Here is a 16,520-nt window from a genome sequence, read left to right on the forward strand (position 1 = left end):
TCTATTCGTCCTTTACTTTCATTAGTGAGATGTTAAAACCTGGGATATCACAAAAATGAAATAAAAGAAGAGAAAATTGAAGTAACTATAGAAAGCTGAAAGGTGGGAATGAAGAAGAAAAAGAAGAAGAAAACAAGGGGGGAGAGAGAGAGAGAGAGAGAGAGAGAGAGAGAGAGACGACCAAATGGAAACGGAGAGAAGAGAGGGAACAGAGACCAGGAGACAGAAAGAAATGGTGAGTGGAAAAGAAGTAGCAGAAGGCAAGTCAATAAAGGGTGGTGAGGGAAAGACAAAAAAATGAATAACGAACAAGAGAGGAAAGGCGAGAAAAAATATGGGAAAATAAGAAAGCCAAAGTAAACAAGGGAAGAACACAAACATATACAGGAGAAAGGTGTTTGGAAAAGGAGTAGGAGGAAAAATCAAAGGTGTGAACTCAATACACCTGTAGCAGAGTGGCAGGTGGGGATGGGCTTACTTCATCTCGCCTCCTACCTCTCTTGCAGCTTGTGTTGTTACATAACAGTGGCTTTGTGTCGTACTTATAAAGGATCCCATCTCTCTTGCAACTTGTGATGTAATATAATAGTGGCTTTGGGTCGTATTTTAGGATCCTATCTCTCTTGCAGCTTGTGTTGTTACATAACAGTGGTTTTGTATCGTAATCCCATCTCTCTTGCAGCTTGTGATGTAATATAATAATGGCTTTGGGTCGTACTTATAAAGGATCCTAATTCTTTTGCAGCTTGTGATGTAATATAATAGTGGCTTTAGTTTGGACTTATAAAGCATCCTAACTCTCCTGCACTTGTGATGCTTTTATGTGGAAGAAGAGAAAAATCAGGAAAGAAAAATGAAACAAAAAATTTTAAATAAAAAGGAACCGGGAAGATTTCAGATCGAACCCAAGAACTTTTGATGGATGCTCAGACCGCTACACCTTACTTCTCCTTGACTCCTACTAATCTTTTTTTTTTTTTTTTTCCCCGGCCTATCAACCATTGGGGCCGAAGCCCCTGGTTATTAAGGCCATATATATATATATATATATATATATATATATATATATATATATATATATATATAAAAATATATACATATATAGATATATATATATATATATATATATATATATATACATATATACCCACACACACATATATATATATATATATATATATATATATATATATATATATATATATATATATATATATATATATATATATATATACATATACACACACACATATATATATATATATATATATATATATATATATATATATATATATATACATTTAAACATATATCTATATATACATATATATATATATATATATATATATATATATATATATATATATATATATATATATATATATATATATATATATATATACAAACATATATTTAAATACATACACACACACACACACACACACACACACACACACACACACACACACACACACTTCCATGCATACATACAGACACACTTTCATGCAAACGTACATATATATATATATATATATATATATATATATATATATATATATAAATATATATATATTTTTTTTATTTTTATTTATTCATTTTATTTATTTATTTATTTTTTTATATTTTTTCTTGGTTTTATATTTTTATACCTTATATTATAAAGACAAACTAATCTAAAGACCCTAAAACTAATCACCTAATAGACAAATCGCTAACCTATACTAAATCCTACAGAGACAAATAGCTAGACCTACACTAATGGTAAAACCATCGACTGCAAGTGCCCAATACCTTTCTGTATATATTGCACACTTCCACTCATCAGCTGGTGATTGTCAGGCGAGGAACTTGGCTTAATGTAGGGGACATCTATATTAGAAATAGATCGGTGGGAGGAGGAACTATTTAAAATATGTCAACTGTCAACCCTAATTAATATTACAATATATACATATTTCTATCTCTATCTACCTATAGCCCGACGCCCTAATCCCGCAAAGGGTATACATATTTACCGTTGATAAAAACCATAACCACACAGTAATAAAGTCACATCACTCTGATCAGTCCGGTCTCTCTCAAGAAAGCCATCAATTTATCAGTCATAACAATGTCCCCATCACCCAGGATGGTGGAAAGGGTGGAGGGGACCTTTTCTGCGCCGCAGTAATTTATAAGTGAAGCACGTTCACGAATAAATCGCCGACAGCGCAGAATGATATGACTGATAGATAACACCGCATTACAGATGTCACAGTGCGGTGGGAAGCGTCTTTCCATATATGGTTTTATGTGGGTTAAAATGGTGGCATTGACCCGTAACCGTGCCAACACTTTTTCTTATAGGCGACTGGGACGGTTGGCAGTGTCCCAGTCGCCCAGGTAAGGCTTACAAGTTGGAATATTTAGTCTGGTCCACTGACCTTGCCACAGAAGATTTATTGATTTCTTTCCGAGAGATAGACTCGACTGTAGAACACGAGGAACGTCCCAAGTCTCCTCGAGCTCTACAGCCGACTTTGCAAGTAAGTCAGCCTGCTCATTGCCGTAGATGACCAGGCACCCAGATCAGCGTGAATGACTTGTTGCATGAATGCAACTTATTAACGATGCTGCCCTGGATCTCGTGAGAGTCCGTAGTACAAGATGCAATTGCCTGAAGGGCTGATTTTGAATCTGAAAATATGACAAATGAGTCATGCCTAGAATTGAGAGCATAGTCTATGGCTTTGTCAATAGCAAAAAGTTCGGAGGTAAACACAGATGTATGAGTCGGCAACTGATACCTAAGTGCACATTCAGTCGACCACACACTGGCACCCACACATTCACTCGACTTAGAGCCGTCGGTGTACAATTGATGGGACCCCAAGTGACGAACAATGATGTTACGAAACAAGTGGTGGACCTCCGCCTCTGGCGCCTTGGCCTTTGGTGCTGGGAGCCATGAGACATCCACTGTAAAGCCGGGTGGCTCCCAAGGCGCTATCTTTTTAAACACCAACTTGTCACAGTCACTGGGGTCCACACCAAGCTCCTGAGTCAGTAAGTGGAGGCGAACAGCAAGTGGTCGACGCACCCCCCGCAGAAGGTGGTGGTATTGACGCAGGGGGGTACAGGCCACATTGCCGATATTACTTTTCCTTAATGTCCTTATGCTGTAGGACAAGGCCAGGTGGTCACGGCGAATACGGAGGGGAGGCACATTCGCCTCCACTTCCATACGAGTCACACGGGTACACCGGACGGCTCCAAGACACATTCGCAAACATTTATTCTGTAACACATCCAATCCTTTCAGCGTGGCATCGGATGCCGAGCCATACACTTGTGCGCCATAGTCTAGCTTCGATCGAATAAGGGACTTATACACCATTAATAAAGATTTTCTGTCGGCACCCCAGGTAGTACCCGCTAGGTACTTGAGGACATTTAACGGTTTATCACAACGAGCAAGCAAAGTATTAACATGAAGTTTAAAATTCATTCTACAATCAAAATGTATTCCTAAAAATTTTACAGAATTTTGAAAAGGTACCGCCTGATTATCCAAAGTTAAGCACAAATTAGGTACATTACGATTAGTGAAGACTATAGCGGCACACTTACGTACGGAAAACTTAAATCCCCACTGCAAGGCCCATTGGTGGACGGAGTCAAGGGCTGCTTGAATCCGCCCAGCCGAAAATTGTGCATTACGGGAAGAGTGCCATATTGCACAATCGTCAGCGTAGAGTGAGTATTTAAGATTCCTCGGGATGGGAGCTGATGACAGAATATCATTGATCATAATACTGAATAAAGTAGGACTAAGCACACTTCCCTGTGGCACCCCGTTTTCCTGGATAAATATATCCGATGTTACGTTACGGGGCAATTTGACAGAGAAAGTTCTGTCCCTTAAGAAATTTGAAATAAAAACAGGCAAATTTCCTCTTAAACCATAAGCATAGAGCTTCATTAGTATACCGTGTCGCCAGGTCATGTCATAGGCTTTATGGATGTCCAAGAACACCCCTATCATGAATTCTTTATTGGCAAATGCCTCTGCAATACAATGCTCCAAATTCATTAAATGATCTAGTGAACTTCTGTATTTACGGAAGCCACATTGTTGATCATTTAACAAATTCTTCGACTCTAAAACAAAAAGAAGCCTATTGTTAACCATATGTTCCATGACCTTACATAGACAAGAAGTCAACACAATAGGAAGAAATGTTGTGGGATTCATAAGACGACCAGCCTCTTTGGGTATCGGTATGACGTGCGCAAAGTGCCATGAGTCTGGGAATGTTCGAGACGCCCAAATCTCATTGTACAATGCTAACATCTTAATCAGGTTGTCCTGATTAAGATGCTGGATCATACTGTACGTGATGGTGTCTGGTCCAGGGCTGGTGTCTTTACAGGATTTAAGGACAAGGAGCAGTTCATCTAGCGTAAACTCTTGGTTGTACGGGGAGTCTACGTCTTCTGTGGCAAAGTCAATGATCTGTAGCTCAGCCGTGCGTTTATGATGCTGAAAACGAGGGTCATAATTGGCTGAGCTACTTACATGTGAAAAACTCCTGGCGAGGATGTTAGCAACGTCCACAGGCTCGTCATAGATATTATTATTTACTTGCAAGGTGGTGACTGGGAAATATGGGCCTTTATTATTTAATATTCTTATGGTGGACCAGACTTTACGTAATGGTGTTGTACGAATCACCGTGGACACAAAGGACCGCCAGGAGTCACGTTTGGCCCTTCTTATTATTCTCCTTGCCTCAGCCCGTGCCTGTTTGTATGCAATAAAATTTTTCTCAGTGGGCTGACTATCAAAAATCCTGTATCTCCTATTGCGTTTTCTTAATGCTTGTCGGCAATCCGGCGTCCACCAATGTGCCCTATGCTTCGCATGAACTGTAGAAGTCTTGGGAATAGCAGCCTCAGCTGCGTGTAATATGGATTGGGTTATATTTTCGACCTTAACATCTATGGTCTCCCCAGATATATCTAAATTGGCGATCCTTGAGAAGGATCCCCAATCTGCTTTCTTATAGTTAAATTTTGGAGGTGGAGGGTCTGAAACAATGTCGCGTGTATAAGAAAGACAGATGGATAAATGATCACTTCCCAAGGAGTCGTCATAAGGATTCCATAAAAAATCTTGATGTGTACCAGGGGAGGCCAAAGATAAGTCAATGGCCGAAAAGTTACCAGTACGATCATCTACACGAGTCGCTCTACCATCGTTCAGAAGACAGAGGTTGGACTGTAGTATTATGTCGGCTACTTGCTCCCCACGACCATCAATCCTCAAGCTACCCCATTGATAGTGATGGGCGTTAAAATCGCCCAACACTAACTTATTCCCAGGTAGATGTTCCACTAGTGAATTTAAAGCATCACTATCAATGGGGCCATGTGGAGGACAGTACAGAGAGCAAATAGACAGATACATGTTATTAAATTTTACTCTGCACGCGACCACTTCCAGAGTAGAATTTAGAATCACTTCCGTTTGTGGGTGTGATTTTTGTGTGTAAATGGCAACTCCGTGACCTTCATATCTTCTATACGAGTGGTAGTGTCTGAACTGTGGAGGATCAGGATGATCCTCCAGGTGCGTCTCCTGTCAAGAAACAACGTCTGGCCTGTGTAGTGAAAGCAAGATAGCTATATTATGTAACTTATTCCCAGTACCTCTACAATTTCACTGTAGTATAGTGAATGCGGCAGTTTAAGATTTTCGAGGGTGGCCAGTGTGCTTAGTCTTTTTATGCCCCCCGCGACCAGGCGAGTGGCTACCGGGGGACCTATCCCGGTGCTTGTTTGTGGAGATCTCCATAGTCTCCCAGATTCCATCGAGGAAGAGCTATTCTTTCTCTCCCTCGCTGGACCAGGAGCAGGAAGGACATGAGGACGTGACTGTTTAGTGAGGGTGGTTAAATTAATCTTGTCAGACTTGTCGGGCTTCGATTTTGGCCGCACTGACTGCGAAGGAGCAGCGGCAGCCTGAGAGTATGAAGTGGCAACAGGGATGTCCGTCAGAGAGCTGGGTCGTACAGGAGGCTTAGACTGAGAGGTAGGGCGTGGGGCATGAGGAGCGAATGTTAGGTCAGTCTGTGTTTCAACGGTGCACATCACGGGACGGGACACAACCGCCGATGCATAGGAGATATTAGGCTTGGGAGTTGCATGCAACTCCTTCACCTTCTTCCTTGCATCGTAAAAGGAAATGCCCTCGGTTGCTTTCACTTTGCAGACCTCTTTCTCCTCCTTCCACTTGGGACAAGCCCTCGAGGAAGTGGAGTGAGCATCCTTGCAGTGAAAGCAGCACTCCGTCTCAGATGTAGTGTTCAGCAGAATGTCCCACAGTCGCGCACCTACCACACACTGGCTGGGAAGCCCTACAAGCCTTTTCATGATGCCCATAAATCTGGCATTTTAAGCAACGCAGGGGGTTTGGGATGTATGGTCTGACGTTAAGAATTTCATATCCAATTCTATTGTTGGAAGGTAAAGCAACTTTGCCGAACGTTAGGACAACTGTGGCGGTCTTCGTCTTCCTGCCTTCTGAGAATCTAGTTATGAAACGTGCCTCTATAACATCCTGCTGAGCAAGTTCCTGTACGATCTCTTCCTCCTCCATGACCACAAGATCTCTGCAGGTGATCACACCTTTGCAGGAATTCATGGAGTGAGGGATCGTGGTCTGAACATCATAACAATGGAACTTGCTCAGTTTTAGCAAACCCTTTACCTGACTTGAGTTCCTAGTTTTAACGAGATCTCCACTCGCAAGTTTTTTCACTTGTTCCACCTCACCTGCACACCCATCAATCACCTTCTTGATGATAAAGGGATTGAGGCTGGACAGGGGAGTGGGACCAACGGCATGGATCTGTACAAACTCGGCGTTTCTAAAATCAATGTCAAGACGGGTACGTGTCTGGGGCCGTTCAGTCTGGGGGTAGTCAGTCCGTGAGACAGTCGGGGGTCGGTCAGGACTACCTCCCCCCCTGAAGGGGAGGGAGGCAGCAGTGGCGTCCGCCATAGAGAAAAACGACCAAGGGAGAAATTGCCCGGGGAACACACACCTAATCTGAGATTACCCTCTCAAACCACTCTCGGGAGTACGCGCCTGTGTGTAACTCACACCCCAGAGCGATCAGTTGGGGGTACACTCCAGAGGTGAGTAAGCAAAGGCGATCTCAGTAATTAGATATAGACACCTACTATATCTACTAAGGCCAGGGAGGAAAATTAGGTCTAGCTAACCTAACTTTATTGAAAAACGCCCTAGTGGCGAGAAAAAGAAAAAGCTAACGCCGGTGAGGCAACCCTGCAGCTAGAGGAGAGATCAGCACACGTCCTTTCTCTCTGCAACCATCCATCAAAGTCCCTACTAATCTTGTTGCCTTATTGCTGTTATATAGCTAAGAAAGGGGAAGTAAGTACAACAGGAGTGAATTAAACAGAGATACTCGTAGTAAGGAAAGAATGGAAACTGCAGCAGAAGGACAAAATAAAATAACTACAAAAGGAATTAAGAAAGGAGAAACAAATACGTAAATAACAAAAGTGGAATAAATAAAAAAGATAACGAAAAAGAAAGATATAATAACGAGAAAGAAAAAACAGAGGGAAATAAAGAAAAGAATGTTCGATGTCGGGGTGAAGGTTTGAACCCGATTCAGGTGTAGTCGAGTCCCAGGTCGCTCCACCTTACTTCACCTCGCCTCCTACCTCTCTTGTAGCTTATGATGATGCAATATAATGCCTAGGTCTAAGAAGCTGATGCTGCTAATGGAGGTGACAGTGATGATGATGGTGAAAATGATGATGATGATGTATTGGTGGTGATGATGGTGAAAGTGATGTAGATTAGTTTTGGTAAGATGTTAGCTTTACGGATATTAATGATGATGATGATGGACACAAATTCGTGATATAGGGTAATCTGCCACCAGAGGTCAGGTTAATCGCTCACGTCTACCCCCCCCCAACTCCCCCTCCTTACCCCCACCAAAACACTGATTTGTTAGGCGGTTGGATCGGAGCTATGAAGCTTCGCTCACTCTCACGTCTTGCTGCATGTAATGTTACTTTCATTTATCTTACTATTAGGTGTATTATCAAGTGCATAGATCCATCTTCAATTCCATGAGAAGTGATTATATCGATGTTTTAGCAGATTTCAATACAATGACCTTAATGTATAGGGTCTGGTTTCCAAATAGTTATCCAACGTGTTGTAAGCGATAGACTAAAATCCAAGTAACAGTTAAAAGTTATATGGCCAGGTAAGTCCCTCTCTTGCCTTGTCATGTGGACAGCCACATATACACTCACCTACTTATCCACGTACCCACTCAACCCATCCAACGCAACCCACAGACCTCAACCCTGCCACCCACCCAGCCATATTCGTGGATAGACTCCTGGAGTGAGGTGGCGTGAAAATCCGGCCTCACACTCGGTTTTCTGCTGCTTTCTGGTGGGGCGGGGAGCTGGGTTCTCACTGTAATTGGTTTCTGTTTGCTTCCACTGGTTTCTGGTAGTTGGTTTTTGGTGGGGAAACGTTTCATGTTAAAGTCGAGAGGGAATGAAAACATTCAAACATCTGTCCTAACCCAGCACACTTCCATAACTTTACTAACTATACAAACATCTACGTAAATTTTAAATAAAATGTTAGTACCATAATGTCATATATCCTTACTAAATTAAGTCATACACACTACTGAAGTCATACATTGCAAAATTACACGTGATTCCCAACCCTCCTCTGCCCCCAATCCCTCGCCTCCCCATCCTTCACACTGAGTTACCAGACACATGAGGTCTGGCTGCTGATTTACAGTCACCCGTCTCACACTGGTACTTCGAGATGAGGATAATGCGGAACTTTCCCTGACTGTACCTTGCGATGCTGTAACATAGTGACGATTTTACGTAATATAGTTGAGTTTGGTGGTCGTAATGATGATGACGATGATGATTACGGTGGTGGTGGTGGTGTTAGAATTTGTGAAAATGATTCAGGTGAATTTTGAAGATCGATATTTCTATATACCTAGCTTGCTTCCTCCAAAGAAAAGGGGGGTAGCCGAGACAGGACAACACACTCCCAATTTACTCATCCACACACATACATTTGTTCGTATCTTAGCCCCAAAGAGAGAAGAGAGATGGTAATGATGAATTTATAAATGATGATGATGTATATAGCGGTGGAAAAGGGAGATGTGTTGTTGTTGGAGTTGCTGGTGGTGGAGGTGATTGTGGTAGTGGTCGTGATGATATTGATGATATACAGTATGTCATAATTCATGGTAATAGAGTTACTTCTTCTCAATTCCTCTATTTCTTGTAGCTTCAAATGTATTATTAGAGAGAAAGCAAATAGGAAGAAAAAGGAAGAAGTGAAAAAAGATATGAAGGAGAATTAGCGAAATAATAATAAGAAATTAATACAGTCAGAAAGCAAATAAAAATGATGAAAATGGGAAAGACTCGGAGACATAAAGGGGGCAGTAAAATGACTGTAAAATTATAAAGGGGAATGGAATAAAAAATATGAATGACATGAGTACGAAGAAAGGAAAGAATAGGAGATCGACGAAGAGAATGAAAACAAGAGATGGAGACAAAACGGAAAAAGTAAAGAGAAGAAAATGAAAAAATAAGGAAATGAGGAACTGTGAGCTGAGGTTCTGACTCCACACGCCATTATTAGAATCCCAGGGCGTTCCCCCAACATCACTCCTACTTCTCTTGTTGTTTAATTGCTGTAATACAGGGAAGAATGACGACAGAAAGAGATAAAGAAATGAAGTGAGTAAGGTAATGAGAAAAAGAAATGAAAGAAAAACCACGTAGAGACAATCAATGGAAATGAAAAACAAAAAGGGAAAAAAGAAAGGACATAACAAGAGGAAGAAAGGGAAAACATAGAAGTAAACTTAGAAAACTGGCAAAAAAGAACGGGAATGAAGCAACACGTGATAATAAAGGAGAGGGACAGAGAGAAAGGTAGGAAAACATAAGAAAATGAAGCATGAATGGTACAGTGCTAACTCAGTTCACTTGTACTAGTCCCAGGCCGGTCCACATTACAGTACTTCATCTCGACTCCTACCTCCACTGTAGGTTATGATACAGTAATAGAGAAAGAAAGAAAGAGGGAAAGAAAACTAGTAAAGGTAAGGTAAAAGATGAAGATAGGAAAGGGATAAAAACAGTAGACGGAAGTACAGGAAAAAGTAGATAAAGAAATACGAAAGGAAGGAAGGAATGAAAACGAGCACCGTAATGACAGAAAACGAATGAGAAATGAGAGAAGAAAATGAGATTGAGAAAAATTATTAGATGAATAAAGTGAAGAAAATAAAACTGAGTAAAGAAGAGAACAGATGCTAGGAGATGGAAAACAGAAATGATAAGAAACTGGGATGAAGAGAAGATAATAAAGGCGAAAGGACTAAGAAATTAGGATGGGAACAGAGAGAAAAGAAAGAGTGAACGAAAGAACAGAAAAAGGGACAAAAGAAGGAAAATTAGAAGTGAGAAAATTAGCGTGGATAAAAAATAAAAATAAAAAGAAGCCTTCGTGGGGGGTGTGGATCGAACTGGAGAAACCTTTGTTAGAATCATAGGCCGCTCCACCTTACTTCACCTTGGCTCCTACTTGTCTTGTTGCTTTATTGTTGTAATATAGTGAAGAAAGGAAGCACACACACACACACACACACACACACACACACACACACACACACACACACACACACAGAAATGAGAACAAGAATGAAAGAAAACTTGAAATAAAGGAGAGAGAGAGAATACATAAAATAAAATTAAGAAACTTATGTGCGATTATAAAGTAAAATAAAGAAAAAGAGAGAATTAATTAATTGCCAAGAATGGGCGATAGAAAAGAAGAAAAACATGAGAAAAGAGGGATGAAAAGAATACAAAGAGGAGAAAAGAATAAAGGGGAAAGGAGAGAACAAAAGATTGGAAAACGAGATCACAGAGCATAAAAACAAAAATGTAGAAATGGATATAAAAAAGAATATTAATAAAGGAACTATAATAGACGTCAGCGTCGAACTCGGGACACCTTTATCAGAGTCACAGGCCGCTCCACCTTACTTCACCTCGGCTTTTACGTCTCTTGTTGTATCGAGGTAATATAGTGAAGGTAGGATGCAATGAGAGAAAGACAAGGAGAATAAAGAGGAAACGAGAAAGTAACAAAGCAAAAAGGCAGGAAAAATTGAAAATGAAATTGGAAGTAGGAAAAGGAACTGAAACGACAAATGAAAAAGAATGAAAGAGAAAGAAAATGGGAAATGTAGAAAGAAGGAAGAAAAGGAGGATGGAATGAAATGAAGAGTGGAAAAAAAAGGAAAAGGAAAGGACGAAAGAGAGGGAGTAAAAAATACGGTATAAATGGTAAAGCAGGTAAATCAGTACACCTGTAGTAGAGTCCCAGGCCGCTACACCTTATCTAGCATCCTACCTCTCTTGTGTACCTTGTAATGCTGTAATGTAGTTATGATTTTGATGCAATATAGTTGACTTTGGTGGCGGTAATGAAGATGATGATTACGGTGGTGTGGTGGCTTTAGTATTAGTGAAGATGATTTGGGTGAATTTTGATGCCGGTAATTATAATTATATAAATGATGATGATGATCATGATGAGGATGTTTACAGTGGTGGAAAAGGGAGTTGTGTTGTTGGTGGTGGTAGTGGGGGAGATTGTGGTGGTGGTGATGATGATGATGATGATGATATACAGTAAGGAATAACTGATTGTAATAAAGTTACTTCATCTCACTTCCAGCATTTCTTGTAGCTTCAGATGTATCGTTATGGAGAAAAGAAACAGGAAGGAAAAGAAAGAAATGAAAAAAGACAGAAGTGAGAAATAACGAAATAACAGAAAAGGAAATCAATAGATTCAGAAGGCAAATTTAATAAGTATTGAAAATGAGAAACAGTGGTAGACATACAGAAAACACTAAAAAGGAGAGATTATCAAAAGTAAAAAGGAGAAAGGCTTAAAAAATATGAAAGACAAGAGTACGAAAAAAAGAAAGAAAGAAAAGGAGATCGACGAAGGAAATGAAAACAAGAGACGAATGAGACTAAACGGAAAAAGTAAGGACAAGAGAATGAATAATACAGGGTTTGACGAAGAAGAGTAGAAAGGAACCCTGACTGAGCTGAAGTTCGGACTCCAGACGCCTTTTTTAGAATACCAGGACGATCTTCCTATATCACTCCTCTTGTTGTTTTATTGGTCTAGTACAGTGACGAAAGACAGCAAAAAGGAATTTAAAAAATTGTGTGAGTTAGAAAACGAGAAAGGGGAATGAAAGAAAGAAAGTCAAGAGACAGTCAAAGCAAATGAAAAAGGCAAGGGGAAGAAAGAAAGGACATGGCAACAGGAAGGAAGGGGAAACATAGAAGTAAGCTTAGAAAACTGGTAAAAAACAACGGGAATGAAACAACACGCGAAATAAAGGAAAGGGAGAGAAAGAAAGGTAGGAAAACAAGATAATGAAGCATAAATGATACGTTGTTAACTCGTCCGCTCCACCTTACTTCATCTCGCCTCCCATCTCCACTATAGGTAATGACACGGAAATGGAGAAAAATGGAAAGAAGGAAAGAAAATAAATAAAAGTAACCTAAGAGGAGAAGACAGGAAAAACATGAAAAAAGAAAAGACAAATATACAGGAAAAAGAAGATCAAGAAATACAAAAAGCAGGAAAGAAAGAATCTGAGCACTGCTATGACAAAGCGAATGAGAGAAATGAGAGAAGAGAGAAAGATTTAGAAGAAGTATTAGATGAATACAGTAAAGATGAAAAATGTAAGTAATAAATAAGATAGATAATAGGAAAGGGAAAAGACAAATTATAAGAAACTGGGATGAAGAGAAGATGACAGAGGCGAAAGGGTTAAGAAATTAGGATGGGGAAAGAGAGAAAAGAATGAATGAAAGAAAAAAACAGAAAAAAGGACAAAAGAAAATTAGAACTTTAAAAAAAAAAGTGGATGGATGAAAAATAAAAATAAAAAGAAGCCTACATGAGAGAAAGGGTTGAACTGGAGAAACCTTTGTTAGAATCGCAGGCCGCTCCACCTTACTTCACCTTGGCTCCTACTTGTCCTGTTGCTTTATTGCTGTAATATAGTAAAAAACTAAGGAAGGAGGGAGAGAGAGAGAGAGAGAGTATTTCAAGAAGTTTTGAATGCTGGAAGAAATGGCTAAGAGAGAGAGAGAGAAAAAAAAGAGAGAGAGAGAAAGAGAGAGAGAGAGAGAGAGATAATCTCAGTTGATGGCATGAACTCGGTACACCTGTAGTAGAGTCCCAGGCCGCTCCATCATGCTTCTTCTCACCTCCCACCTCTCCTGTAGCTTGTGATGCTGGAAGGAAATGGAAAAATACTGGAAAGAATGAAGAAGGAATAGAAAGAAAATGAATGAGAGGAATTAGAAAAGACAGAAAATGAGGTTGAAAGAAATGAGTGAATGAATACAAGGAGGAACAAAAATGTGAGAAAGAAATGGATAGACCATAGGAGATGGAAAAAAGAAACTATAAGAAACTGGGATGTGGAGAAGGTAATAAAGGCAACAGGATTAAGAAATTATAAAGGGAAAAACAAGAAAGAGAAAAGAAAGAATGAAGAACAGAAAAGGAGTAGAGAAGTAAAATTAAAAAGTAATGGAAAGGTAGAATGAAAAAAATATAAAAATAACAAGTGGTGCCAGGCACAACACAGCTCACCCGACAGCAGTTATTTTATTGCTGTAAAATTCTGACTCGTTTCTGCCATTTAGCATCAGTGCACAATTAAAGTCTAAGGTAATGGCCCAAATGTTTTCAAGTTACGCCCCTGAATATCCGTGATCTTGCGAATGACCTTTCAAGGTTACTCAAGGTTAAAGGTCAAGCTGCCAAATGAAAGTTCATATGAGACTTCTTATATCTTGGTAATAGTAAATATCTCTATATTCAACGAGTTTTGAGTTATAGCCTCCTGACTATGCATGACCTTGAGTTTGACATTTCAAGGTCACTCAAGGTCAAAGGTCAATGTACCAATTAAAAATCTATATGGGAATTCCTATATGTTGATAATGGTAAATATCTGTGTTCAACCATTTTCGAGTTTTACCCTCTGAATATCAGTGACCTTGGGTTTGACCTTTCAAGGTCATTGAAAGTCAAAGGTCTTAGTGCCAAATAAAAAGCCCATATACGAGTTCCTGTATGTTCCTAATAGTAAATATCTCTATCTTCAACCGTTTTCAAGTTATAACCTTCTGAAAATCCATAACTTTTATTTTGACCTTTCAGGGTCGCTCGATTACCTTCAAAATTTAATCACTTTCTTTGAGGACCATTGCTCACATATCCTGAAAGTTTCATGTATTTCATCCAGCAGTTTCTCCGTAATGTTGCTAACAAAGAAACAGACAAATAAAAGAAGAAACTCTACCAAAAACAATAACTCGTCGGACTACGTCCTGATGAGGTAAAAGAAGCCTGTGAGCGGAGTACGGGTCGAACTGGAGAAACCTTTGTTAAATTCTCAGCCCGCTCCACCTTACTTCACCTTGGCTCCTACTTGTCCTGTTGTTTTATCGCTGTAATATAGTTAAGAGAGAGAGAGAGAGAGAGAGAGAGAGAGAGAGAGAGAGAGAGACTGATACACAGACCATACTGTCCCTGCGAGGCGGTCCGGCCTTAATACTAATACAGTGCTATAATTGTTGGAGCAGGACAAAAGGAAAGCACAGCAGAGAGCTCTCTCCCCCACCCTACAGACCCTCCGGCATTTGCCGTACAGGAAAAAAGAGAGGAAATAATACCTTGCTGGATTGAAAAACCTCCTTATGAGAGAGAGAGAGAGAGAGAGAGAGAGAGAGAGAGAGAGAGAGAGAGAGAGAGTAAAAAACTTTAAGGAATAATTTAAAAATGAACATGAAAAACAAAAGGGAGAGAAAAAGTAAACCGCTGAAAGAAAAGGAAATACGCGAAAAACCGAAGCTGAGAATGAAGGACATGACTAAACCAAAGTTAACTGCAGAGGATGGAGATAAAAAACAGGATAAAGAACCTACAGACTAAAGGGTGAAGGTGTTAAGTGGGTACAGGTGTAGTAGAGTGGCAGGCCGCTCCACCTTGCTACATCACGCCTCCTACTCTTTATGGTGATGCTGAGTATGATGGTACTGATGGGGGTGATGCAGGTCAGTTCTGATGATAACCCAACTTCATCACGCCTGCTACATCTTTTATAACTTGTGAGACAATACAGGAGTACGTAGCAGCACACAGCAAGTACAGATAACAGGAGGCCTATTGGCCCATAACGAGGTTATCTGTTAGGGAAGCACCTGATTCGAAAGATATAGCCAAGGTGTATATGAAAACCGTGGAGAAGAGACGAAGGCTTTCCTCTTCAACCCACATTCTCCGGATAACGGCAGGGAACAGACAAAAATAAAATGACTGTCGGTGAGAACAACCATGCATATTCCATAGATTAGAAAAATAAATTCAGTCGTTCCTACAGTGACTGGTCTATAATTCTGAGAATAAGAACCTATAAAGTAGCAGGATTCTCTAATATATGTCTGCAATAAAGTCTTGTATTGGTATTAATTTCAATGTGGTTGAATACATTATGAAAAATAGTCGGAGACAGTGACCACTTGGAAAGGATGCAGAATGAAAAACAGACTAGAAGAGTGTATGTGACTGAAGTGGAAAGGGAGACTGGCAGGGAAAGACTAAGGATAAGATGAAAGGGCGGAGCAGAAGAATGTATGATAGAAGGTGATGTGAGTTGGAGAAAGGGCCGCCCAACGGTAGGGGACAGGGCGAATTGGAGGAGGAAGCCTACGAAAGGTACTGGCGCCAACCCACCCTGAATCTCGTCTCTTTTATGGCTCTGTACGGAATCATGCCAAGTGTGTTCTCGCTATACTATGAATAATTTCATTCGCACTAAATGCTCTGAACTCTCTTGATTGAAGTTATTCCTGCTCGTTCTGGCGCCTTCACAAAAATGTTTATAACAATTTTGCTGCAACGTTCCTCCTTCCTGCAGACTGTTTTTCAAGTCGTTGGTAATAATAACTCTTAGATCTATTCGTCCTTTTCGTCTGTTAGCGGTATGTGGAAAAATGGGATATCATAAAAAAGAAATAAAATAAAAATAAAACTGATGTAAATATGGAAATACGGGAGAGGAGTAAGAGATAAAAAAAAAAAAAGGGTAAAGAAAGAAGAGAGCAGAATGTCCAGAAGAAAGAAAGAAAGGACGAGAAAAAACATGTGACTAAGAAAGAAGGTAAACCATAAGAGTGTGAAAGAAAGAAAAAATATGGGGAAAAAAAAAAAAAAAGTGAGGGGAAATATTGGAAAACACGAACTGTAAAGTTAAAAAGAAAAATTGGAGGAAAGAGAAACATACAGGAAGATGGAGTAAAAAAAA

Source organism: Coenobita brevimanus, chromosome 55 (assembly GCF_032717465.1).
Source record: "Coenobita brevimanus isolate Jiangsu-jjx chromosome 55, ASM3271746v2, whole genome shotgun sequence".
Classification (NCBI taxonomy): Eukaryota; Metazoa; Arthropoda; class Malacostraca; order Decapoda; family Coenobitidae; genus Coenobita; species Coenobita brevimanus.